Below are 13,247 nucleotides of genomic sequence, written 5' to 3' on the forward strand. Positions count from 1 at the left end.
AATGGTAAGAACAGTCTAACGAATTATTTAAATGAAAATTTTGTTAAAAAAAAGGAGATAGCAGAATTAAAGATTAATTTATTAAATAAGAAATAGTTGCAACAAAATTGAGTTTTAGCATAGGTACGTTTAAATCTTATATTTATGGTATATTGGATAAATAAATAATATTTATAGAATTTATAAGACATTGAGTATATTTATTTTCCCTGTTTTGTCCTGAATGAAGTAAGCAACTAGAGATACTAAATAGAAGCCACAAACCATTAAAATAAATTAGCCCTGAGAATAAATTTTATTACAAAATTTTATTTAATTTTGGTTTTGTTTTCCATAAGCAGTAATTAAAATAATACATTAGATACAGAGCATAACAATATATAATATATGCGATTTAGTCACAGTTATTGGTGTAATGAAAATTATATTTTTAACTAACAATGTTTTGACGTTTCGATATCCACTCCGGAAATAGTTCTCAAAAAGAAAAAAATCTAAAATAACCTGGGAAGATTTTATAACCTCATTTTTGAGGTTATATTTATTTGTTCAAAGAAATGAAATTTTGGTCTCCATGTTAGTGACTATTGGGACCGTGCAAGTTCGGCAAAGCGACCTCTATTTCTACGCTCTGTACTTTTATTCGCACTTTTAATTATATTGGCCAATTATATTAGTCCTGGTTGCTGGAAAATTGTCAAGGCCATAGTCCAAAAAAATAATAGGAAGAAAAAATAAGATGCAGGTTATGTTATGCAAACGTAAACAATTGTATGTAGTAAATAAAATTAGTTATTATAATGCAGTACTGCAAGCAAAATACAATTAATTAAATTTACCTTCATATAATAATTGCATATCATATCAATATTGTGGAGAAATATATAATTTTTCTGCTTCAATGACAGAAGGTATGAAATATACGTCAATTTGGCAATTTCAATTGACGATATGAATTATTTAAGATAGTTGCAATATTTCTCCGCGACTCGCGCACGGTCGTTTCTCGTTTCCCTTCCAAGTACTTGCACACCGCGAATAGCATAGCAATATGTGGTTGAAAAAAATATTGATATAAATGATGTTACTGCCCAAGGAGTAGGGGAGGGGGGTATGATGGGGTAGCTAAGGAAAATAACAAAAATACAACATAATTACTACGTTTATTACTATTACTAATTGATGGCGCGTTACGTCATTAATCTAACTATGATTTGGTACAATCTTTAGAAAATCAACCTATCACATTTTTCAACAATTATCCATTAATAAGAACATTATGAAAAACCATCTTGCCCCATACTATGGGCTATGATGGGGTAATGGAATTGGGGCATGATGGTGATGCTAATTAATTCTCACAAAACAAACAAAAATTTGTGTTTGCTCCAGATCTTCATTGTCCACCCCCAGCACAAGCATTGTAAGCTCAACATCCACAGATCTGGCAGCCTACCCAGGGTTCTGACGATGTAACTTTATCTATGGCTGTTTTCATAGCATCTCTCAACCACTCTCCTCTTTTTGTTTTTTTCTTGTAAGTACGTACCATGGTATTATCTAAAACAATAATCCAATGTTATTTATTAAGAAATTTAAATTAACCCAGACTTACCACCAATTTCCCATCATACCCCGCACCCAATACCCCATCTTGCCTCAAAAGGTACACCGAGAGAAAAAAATTCTTGACATAAAGAAACTTTATTAATATTTAAGAAAGATCGACTTGGCATATTGCCTAAGAAATATATCTTTGTATGTAAGATATAATTTTCTAAAATATTTCAAATAAATTCCACTATAGCCAAAGAAATATATCTTAAACATGATTGAACTATCACTTTCTGGCAAACTTCAAACCGATTTATCAGAAAGAAATTACACTTGATGTTAATTAATTTTATTTGTCATAAAAATATATTTTCTACACATTACAAAACTATTCTTTCTGGGCAATAATATTTCTTAGTAAGGAATATTATTATTTTACTATTAATAATTAATGTATTTAGGAGACGTACTGAGTGATATTCCAGCAGAAGAGAAGGTTATAATAGGAGGTGATTTCAATGCACATGTGGGCCAAACCAAGACAGGATATGAAACAATACATGGGGGATTAGGCTTTGGAACTAGAAATGAAGCTGGAGATGACATGCTTGAATTAGCAACAGCATTGGATATGGCGATTGTTAACACATTCTTTAAAAAGAGAGAAACTCAACTTTTTACCTACAAAAGTGGACAACATCAATCCCAAATAGACTACTTCATGATTAGGAAAGAAGACATACGTGAATGCAAGGACTGCAAGGTAATAGTGAGTGAGACAGTAAGCCAACAACATAAGCTGCTTGTTCTGGACATCGAAGTAAAAAGCGAAACTAAACAAAAATATCGGAGAGGACCACAAAAAATCAAATGGTGGCTGCTGAAAGATGAGAAAGAAGGTCTATTCAGGAGAAGAATAGTAGAAAAAATATGTTGGAACATGAAAGGAAGCCCTAATACAATTTGGAGAAAAATGGCCAGTAGCATTAGAGAGACTGCTATTGAAATACTTGGGAAAACGTCAGGAAAAAAGTTTGAGGATAAAGAGACTTGGTGGTGGTCAAACGAAGTACAAGGAAAAATAAAAGAGAAGAGAAAATTATATAAAAAGTGGCAAGAAACCAGATCCGACACAGATCTTCAAAACTATATGGTGGCGAAAAAGGAAGCGAAAGTAGCAGTAGCAAAAGCCAAAGCAGAAGCGTATTCAAACCTATATGATCAACTTGATACCAGGGAAGGCGAAACGAAGATATATAAAATAGCCAAACAGAGAGCAAGGAAAGCAAAAGATTTTAATCAGATTAGATGTATCCGAGATGAAAATAATAAAATACTAGTTCACGAAAGGGAAGTCAAAAAGAGATGGAGAAAGTACTTTGACAGCTTATTAAATGAAGAATTTGACAGACAGCCTGTAGAGTCAACGGAGACAGTAGCAGCAATGGTCACCAAAATAACCAACGAAGAAGTGGCTCAAGCGCTTCAAAAAATAAAGAAAGGAAAAGCGGTAGGACCAGATGATATTCCTGGGGAAGTATGGAGAGCATTGGGAGAGACAGGAACAAGGTGGCTAGCAGGTCTATTTAATAGAATTATGGAAGTCGGACAAATGCCAGACGAATGGAGAAGCAGTATACTGGTACCTGTTTACAAAAACAAGGGAGATATACAACAATGTACAAACTACAGGGCTATAAAACTGCTTAGCCACACCATGAAAATATGGGAAAGAGTAATTGACAGACGGATACGTGAAGAGACCGAAATATCCGAGAATCAATTTGGCTTTATGCAGGGTAGATCAACAACAGATGCAATTTTCATTATAAGGCAGCTGATGGAAAAATACAGGAGTAAAGAAACAAACGCTCATATGGTATTCATTGATCTTGAGAAAGCATATGATAGAGTTCCTCGAGAGATTCTGTGGTGGGCACTCAATAAGAAAGGAGTCCCTGGTGAATACGTAAAGATTGTGAGGGATATGTATGAGGGAGTAACGACTAGTGTTAGGACAGGTGTGGGAGAGACTGATAAATTTCATGTGAAATTAGGATTGCACCAAGGCTCTGTGCTTAGTCCGTATTTATTCTCATTAGTTTTGGACCAGATAACAGCGAAACTACAGGGTAACATTCCATGGTGCTTAATGTATGCTGATGATGTCGTGTTAGTAGGAAATAGTGAAAGAGACTTAGAACAAAAACTGGAACAGTGGAGACAAGCTCTGGAGGAAAAAGGTTTAAAACTTAGTAGGACAAAAACAGAGTATTTGGAATGTTCATTTAAAGATGGAGCTACTACAAATAAAATGGTATCTTTGGATGGTGAAATGATTGTGAAAAGCAATAGTTTTAAGTACCTAGGATCGGTATTACAGAGTAATGGAGAAATAGATGGAGATGCATGCAGTAGAATTAGGGCTGGATGGATGAAGTGGAAAGAAGCGAGTGGTGTGTTGTGTGACAGAAAAATTCCAATGAAGCTGAAGGGAAAATTCTATAAAACAGCCATAAGACCGGCTATGATGTACGGAACTGAATGTTGGGCAGTGAAAAAGAAAGAGGAACAACGAATGCATGTGGCGGAAATGAGAATGCTTAGATGGATGAGTGGAGTGACAAAGAAGGATAAAATTAGAAATGAGTATATTAGGGGAAGTCTAGGTGTGGCACCAATTGATGCCAAAATGAGAGAGCATAGGTTAAGATGGTTCGGTCATGTTCAACGTCGAGACGTTAATCACCCAATACGAAGAATAGCTGAAGTGCAGATTCCTGGAAGGAGTAGGAGAGGAAGACCAAAGAAGACGTGGGGGGAGACGATAAGGCAGGACATGTTGGTAAAGGGGATTAACATTGATATGACCCAAGACAGAATTGTGTGGAGAAATGCAATTAGGGAAGCCGACCCCGCATAGGGATAAGGCAAAGAGAATGATGAATAATTAATGTATTTAATGTTGAGAAATATATTTCGCAGAGATAAACGTATATTTAGAGTTAAGTTAATATTTCTTGAAAATAAAGTGATATTACATACGGCGAAATAAATCATTGTGTTAAGGTAAAATCTTTATTTATTAATAAAACAAGATATAAAACGTTATTATTACATACAAATATTTTCTCCACTCTTAAAACCACTGGCTTCCACACAACAATAAAAGGATGGAGAGGCAAATCCAACTTCCTCAAATTTTCCTTCTTTTGTTAATAGCGCTTTGTATATCAGCAATTCACTAAAACAAAATCGTTATGTAGAAAGAGTAAACTTACTTTAATAAAAAAATTTTTATAAAGATATCTATAGATATTTATTTTGACAAATTTAGGAAATACAAAAAAAAACAAATACACGGCCCCATATAAGAACTATTAATACTAACAATAATCAATCATATTTAGTTTAAATATGGCATTATTTAACCTACACATCTTTGTTTATTTTTTTCTTTTTGTTAATGAAATATTAATTATTTATCTGTATAATATTAAGTCACACAATAAACATTGTTTAGCTAAAACAAGAGGGAAAAAACAACCAATGTAAAACATTGAAGCAGACATAATAATATGTAATTTTCTTATAATCTGAAAGAGACAGCATACCTAATCATTAAGAAATTTTATTACGGGAAAGTATTATTAGTTTACATCTAAGTCATTTAATACATATTAATTAATTCACGGTTTTCGGCAATAACATTTCTTAACCATAAACATATATTTTTTTAGACTAACTGATTTCTTTATCTCAAATAAATTAACAGAAAACATCCTCAGCGTTGCAACCGCCATGTTTGATATAGCGTTGTATTGTATATTTTTATAGAATTCAAGAAACCTATTATAGTTGATACATAGGTATACACATTTTTAAAAAGGTACTTACATGTATGAAGTTCTACCATTTCTGGAAGGCCCCGCAGTTGGTTAATAACTCCTTTCTTAATATTGTTCTGAAGCTATATATTATATCATTCTGTCCCAGCTTTAAATTGTGGCATATTTCCCAGTTATAATAATAAGCTCCTTTATTTCAGAGTCGTCCATCATTATACCTAAAAAGCATATAAAGGTACTATTATGTTTCTTTTTTAACCATTCGGATACGCAACAATATTATTATTACATCTTACATTACTCAATTTACTTTTATTTAATACCTATATATGTACGTACCTTCAAAATATCCGTTAATTTTTAAAGAACACCAATAAATCCAACATCCATCTATATGAACATGAACATATCACGCCACCTTGACAAACACTGACGACTAAATCATAAATAGTTAATCTGCGCAATTCTTTTGTGGAAGAAAATCTCTTTGCAAGTAACATTTCGGCATTAATGACAAAGTTTTTATTTTATAACCACAGTTACTACAGAAGGTATTTCGGAAGAATTATTTCTTGTGGTTTAAAATATTTATTTGATTGCAAGAAAATTTCTTGTTCACAAATATAAATATGGATTAACTTAACATTATATTTCTTATACTGCAAAATATTTGTAGTTTTCGATTTAAGAAATAAAAACTTTAGGATAAGAAAATTAAATTTAACCATTAATGCATTTCTTAGTATTGAAGAAATTATCTGTAAGAAATTATTGAGTAGTGTTTAAAAAACTCGTTTCTTTATATGTGAACCGGTGTGTTTAAGTTAATAGGATATGTTAACTTTTAAGAAATATTGCTCAAAGAAATCGGTGTTTTAGGAGAAAAGAAATTGTTCTCTCGGTGTAACTTTGAACAAAGAAAAATTCACTAATTAAATGTTTAACGTATTCACACAAACAATATGCCATTATCAAAGTAAGAATACTAGTAAAAAACGATAAAAAAGACATTAATGAGGTGATCATAATTACCTTAAAATAACGATGGTTGTCCTTGCACAACATTAGATCAACGGAGCGCTAAAACAGTTTTCCGTTTGAAAACAAAAAACGCGTGTACTCTCATTCACGGTTTCTGTCGAATGACTCTTCCTATTGAGTTACTGCATGCTATTCACCAACGTGTAGTTTCTTGTTTTGTGCGGTACCCCGTCTTACTTCGCCACCCCGTCATGCCCCCCATTCCCCTATCAAATTCTGACTGTTTTGTCTGTTTTTTTTTTGTGTTAGCTTGTTTGTGTAGTCTGTTTCGTAGGTGTGATTGTTTAAAAATTAAATTTAAATGAAATTACATTATATTATTAAACTTTTAAATTCAATAAAATTATCCTTAAATTACTTAATTCATTTAATTACATTAAGTTGAAAGACTGATAAATTTTGTACACACTTTAATGAATGAAGGAAGTGAAAAAGTATATTAAAGTGTGTAAACTTATTTAAGAGTAAACAGTAGCGCGTCATCAAAATTTTTGTTTTTCGAAAGTTCTACGAACTTTCAACAGTGAGATAACAGTGCGTCGGTAATTCGACACTGATAGTGACATTATACTATCAAAAACAATAATTTTTATACTCCTAGGCGCGCTAAATGTTCACGAGTCAGTTACGTTCGATTTCTTGTTATAGAAAATCGATTTTTAGTAGATCCAATGTGACACAAAATGACAAAATCTAGACATGGAATAAAAAAGTTTATTTGAAGAACCTGTATTTTTTTGTTCTTGTTAATGGTGGTACAGGCTCCTTTTGCAATATTTTATTTAGTTATAGAGTAATTTCCACATAAAAACATATTTTTTAAATTGGGCTGCCATTCTTTATTATATTACGAACATGTGGAGTGCCACAGGGAACAGTATTAGGTCCTGTCCTGTTTAATCTATATATAAATGGATTATTTTCATTACAGAGTACAGGGCATATAATTGGGTTTGCTGATGATACTACTATTATTTATGATGCTGAGAATTGTTATGAATTAAAAACAAAAGCAGAATGTGATCTACAACTAATAAAAGAATGGTTTGACTACAAAATACTAACAATCAATTTTAAGAAAACTGTTTATCTACCAATATTTAACTCTAACTTGACTAATGATCTTTTCAAACCCCTTCAAATATCACATAATAAACAAAATTTTTATATTAAACCCGTAACAAATGTTAAATATCTAGGAGTTTTTATAGATACACATCTAAAATGGGACTTTCACATTAAATATATCATTAAAAAGCTACAGTTTATCCTGTATAAGTTTAAACATCTTAAAAAACACATACCTAATATATACCTTCGCACACTATATTACGGACTAGTAGAAAGTCATCTCCGTTATGGTATACTGGCTTGGGGAAGCGCCCTGAAAACACACATTCTCCCACTGGAAATCATACAAAGAAGATTTCTGAAAATTATTATGTCTAAACCATACACCTACTCTACAAATAGATTATATAAGGATAGTAATATATTTGACTTGAAACAGTTATACTTTCTTTGTGTGTCTTTAAAATATCACACCATGAAAACCGACAACAATTTGCCATCACATGAGCATGATACAAGAGGCAAACATCTCTATATGATTCCGAAAATGACAAAGTCCTTCTGTCAAAGAAGTTTTCTATTTCTAGCCCCAAAAATATATAATCATATCCCCAGTGATATCAAAAATACTAAGAATGTTCTTCTATTTAAAAAGAAATTAAAATCATTTCTGATGGAACAAACAAGAAATTTTTGTGACATCATTATAGTAGCTTAAATTTACATACATTAAAAAACAAAAAAAAAATAAATGAAACTCTAGAGTCACTACCAATTTCTATACCTATATTTCAAATTTTATATTGTTTTAAACTGATTTATTTTGCTTATTATTTTTATCATATTTAATAAAACATGCGTATATACACCATTCTTCAAAAATATTACTAACTAATTCAGCCATACATAGTTGTTTTAAAAACAATTAATTATTCGTGCTTTATTGTTAAACTAAGTATTTTATTGTTTTCATTATATTATTTATTCTACGTATTATCATATTTACTAAAACATAATTGTGTATTTACAATAATTTAAAAAAACGTTCCTATCTATTTATTGTATTATATTATATTGTATTATGTTGCTATTTATGTTATTTATGTTATTTACGTTAGTATGTTATTATTTATTATTTTATATCCTATTTACCGAAACAGGTGTATCCACACCTCTCGGAGACCTTCGGGTTAAATTTATTCACTTTATATGTAAATACTTAAAAATATTGTACCTATTATTGTTGAATAAATTATTATTATTATTATTATATGTGCCAAATATCTCCACAAAATATTCAAAATTACAGCCGCAATCTTGGACCGCGTTTGTTGCTACCTGGTGATCGCTACTGTTGCCTCTTAAGGAAATTAAATATCTTTACACACTTTAATATACTTTTTTCACTTCCTTCATAATTACATTAAAATTTAATTTTTGTTCATAGTTATGTAGTGTGTTGCATAAGTATTGTGTATGAGATATTCAATGCTTTGTTCTTCAACTTCTTTTTATTCCGCTATTGTTTCTATGTTCTTGTTTTTGATTTTTGAAATTACACTTCTTTAGGCGCGTTGGGAGTCAATTTATATGTGCGCGAATTTATCAAAAGTCTTGGTCCTGAGCGCATATGAAACGTTAAACGTGCTCGGATTGGGTAATTACAATAAACTGTCAATAAAATTGTTAAATATGTCGGTTATGAGTAAACATGTGTTGTGTATATTAGTTTTTATTGTTGTGAGGGCAGAGAAAAAAGCAAGATTAAAATTGTAGTGACTTTTTAAATAGTTTTTAAAAGCAACAGGTACGTAATTCTAAATATTTCAGTATCGTAATAAAAAATTACATAGTTACCTACCTATTTGGAAAATGTAAAATAAACCTACCTAGTATGTAGTGCCTTGATTTACATAATTTGATTACCAACAAAATTTCTACCAATATTCATCTAATATTGTTTACTTACTCTATGTTTTGTTGTATTTTAATATTTAAATTCCACAAAAATCAAACTAATTTGGTTAAATTCAGAACAGTCAAAAGTTTAAAACGTTCAGTTGGTCTTCCAACATAATGAATATGTCTCCGTAACCAAAATCCAAAGATACTTGAATTTTAAAACTAACCGCGCCCATGGTCCGCGGCTTATTATATATTTTTTTTTTCAGAAAATACGTATTTAGTTAAAAATTTTTCAACAATTATTGTTCAGAAATCATTTGTGGCATTTTTCAATGTGTTTGTGTGTGTTTTATTCTTTTATTTTTTTAATTTTTGGTATTGTTTTAATAAAATTTTTTGAAAAGTAGTAAGTATTAAAATTAGTTTAATATCTAAATAAAATATAAAACTGTTTAAAGTATATTAATTTCGTTGAAATCATAATAATATAAGTATGACTTCTTACGTGCTTACAAAGTACACACACATTCTTTTTTTATCAAATTAAATACATATAGAGTGTGGAAGTCACTTATCATTAGAGAGCGGAATATATGCAACACAACATTACCAAAATATGGGCATATATATGCATTACTTTTACTACAAATATGCAGGTATTTTTTCTAAATTTGTCTAAATATGCAAATGCATATTAAAAATACTCAAAAATAAAACAATATATTAAATATAAACATTTATGTTTAAAAAATTCAACCTACATTTATGTTTAATACATATTTATTTTTCACATAAAAACAAATGAAATGACACACAAAAACTGATATTATAATTAAATTAAAAATCTAAATTATAGTATGAATTTATAATAAACTATTTTTCAAAATTTTCAACTAGCAACTTTTGCCTTCTATCACTAAAAACGTGTTTGGACACAGAAAAAGTTCGTTCTACATCTACTGATGTTGTAGGACAATATTTTAATTTAGGTAGTAAACTAATTTGCCAAGTCGTAAAATCTTCAGAAAAGTTGCCTTCAAAAATACGTACAACTTTCCTCAAACAATCGAAGCCCTCATTTTTTTCTAAAACATTTTTTAATTTATTTCTAATTGTAATCCCTGTATTTCCCGGAATTTTTTGACAATGAGCAGAAAAAGTGTTAACAAGATTAACCGAATCACTTAATTGTAAATTCCTTTGTTCTAATGAGTTTATTAGATCTGGTAAAAAACTAAAATTAACTTTTATGAACATAAGTTCTTTAGCAATTTGTACGTTACTTAAAAGTTTTTGACTTTCAGTTACACACTGCGAGCCATTTTGAATATCTAACACAACGTCTTTTATGGCATCAAAATGATTTGCGTAGAAAATTGCTGCTTTAATCCATGTTCCCCATCTTGTAATTACGGGCTCTGGAGGCAAGTTTACACCTGGTAATTTTTCTTTATACATTTGCACACGTAAAAGTGCTTTCAAAAATACTTTTTTAACGTTTGAAATTAATTTATTGACTAAATCAAATTCACCTCTAAGAACTTCTGCTACTCTGTTTATGCCATGTAGAAGACAAGTGACGTGTACCATATTTGGGTAAAATATTTTCAAATTTTGTCCTACCTTTACCATATACGGAGCGGCATCTGATAAAAATATTAAAAAATGTTCACTTTTTATTTCTGTTGGCAAAAAGAAAGCAGAGAGTGTTTGCTGAATGAAACGGCTTACAGTCACATTATTGGTTTTCTCCAGTTGTTTTGCAGCTATTAAATAAGGTTTCCCTGGTTCATCCTCTTTTAAGGCGCCGATTATAAGATGCACCATATATCGACCACATGCATCTGTACTTTCATCGACAATTACGTAAAAGGTGTTATCGCTTAAAGAAACTTTAATTTCCTCAATCATTACTCCATCATACAATGCATTCACATTGCCCTTTCTTAGCGTTGCCTCGTTAGGAATATTGAAGTTACAATATTTTTGCAAAAATTGCCTAAAATGTATATTTTGTAATTTTTTTAACGGAATGTTTGCTACCAACAAAGCTTTACACAGGTCTTGATTAAACAAACGTTTTTCTTTTTTTGATTCATCTTGATCTTGAACATTTTGAAGAGATGTATGAATGGACTGCTGAACGGGTCCTAATGCAATATTTTTTAGCTTCAACTTATGAGTAAGGTAAGGTCGCCAATTAAGGCCACCTTAAGGTTTAAATATCTGTAATATTTTATTCAGGAACAATATGACGAAAAACTCTTGTATACGTATTGCCTAACATTTTAGCTATCGAATTTCAGGATAAAATACTTACTAAATAAATAAAGAAATATAAAATTTTAATATTGAATAAATCTGGAATATTTAGCCTTATTAGGAACTGGTAGCTTAATAAGGCCAGTTTCATTTTTTACGCAAATTGAGGTGGATAATAAATTTTAAACCTAAGAATTAAAGAACAATTACAAAATTTAGTGAAAGAAACTTTTATTCATATTAAAAACAAAAATTTGTCAATACATTAAGCACACATATCGCACATTTACACACATCTAGGACAATTGGCTTTATTAGGACACTGTCTACTTTTTTATTTAACATAAAAAAAATAAAAAAAGCAATATAGAGAAAAAACAATTCCAGTTCCTTAAAAAGTATTAATTTACTATCGCTTTACAAAGAAAAAATAATTGGCTTATATTCATTAAGTACCATTTTAGTAATTTTATAACTTACCTAAAATTTATAAACGAACTTCCGCATCGTAACAAACACATGTCTAGTCTACTTGGCGCTACTATGTGATACTACCGACTGAATGGCGTAGACGATTTTGACTGATAAAGACATTTACGGTGACCTCTAATATATAATATCTATATTTAAGAAAATATTTGCAATTGGCCTAATTAAGACACTGGCCTTATTTGGCGACACTACCTTAGCAGTTTTTAAATGTTGGTCGACTTGAAACTTCTTCTCACAGAAAATCTGTAAAAGAAAAAAAATGTTCAAGCACCAAAAAGAAATCAATTTTCATACGAGAAGCTGAAGAACAAAAGCGGAATTGCTTACAATTTGATGGATTTTTGTATTTTGATGCTTCTCTCTATGTCCGTCTTTATAGAAGTAAAAGCGAATTTGTCGAATAAAAACACTCTTTCCAGAAAAATTTCTTTTGTGGGACATGATGCTTTTGTTTGTCAGTTCCTCATTTAAAAAATGAAATGTGAAAATGAATGTAACTTACGACTTTGGAACAGGCCTTGCAAAATACTTTGTCTCCACTTAGCTTTAACTCGGGAAAACACTTTATCCAAGCACTTTTTTGAATGGTAGACATATTTAAATTTAATATATACCAATCACTTCAAAAACACTAAATACGATACAACGTTTACTTTAAACAAATGTTGGCCGGAAACTGACAAAATAAATATTAGACCTTTAAAAGCAGGTAGGTACCTACGACTTGCTACGCTAATAAAATAATATTTTTCTGGGAACACCCATAATTGTTAAATTCAGGTAGTAATGGGAAAGTCCAGATATATAATAATGAGCGATAGATAGATAAATAACGAGCTCGTTCATATCGAAGTTATAAAATTCCAACTAAGAGAGGAAAATTTTAAACTTTTATATAATTTATTTTTAAAATATGCAAAATAAATCGTGTTTAGCTTAAATATGCAATGTTGTGTTTGTTGTCTGCAAATATGCAATATATGCATCTATATGCACTTTGCATATATTCCGCTCTCTACTTATCATCATAATTAGCATTCCTCGTAACTTCGGAAGGACAAGCTTCACATAAAC

The sequence above is a fragment of the Diabrotica virgifera genome, chromosome 5, assembly GCF_917563875.1.
Source record: "Diabrotica virgifera virgifera chromosome 5, PGI_DIABVI_V3a".
NCBI classification, from domain to species: Eukaryota; Metazoa; Arthropoda; class Insecta; order Coleoptera; family Chrysomelidae; genus Diabrotica; species Diabrotica virgifera.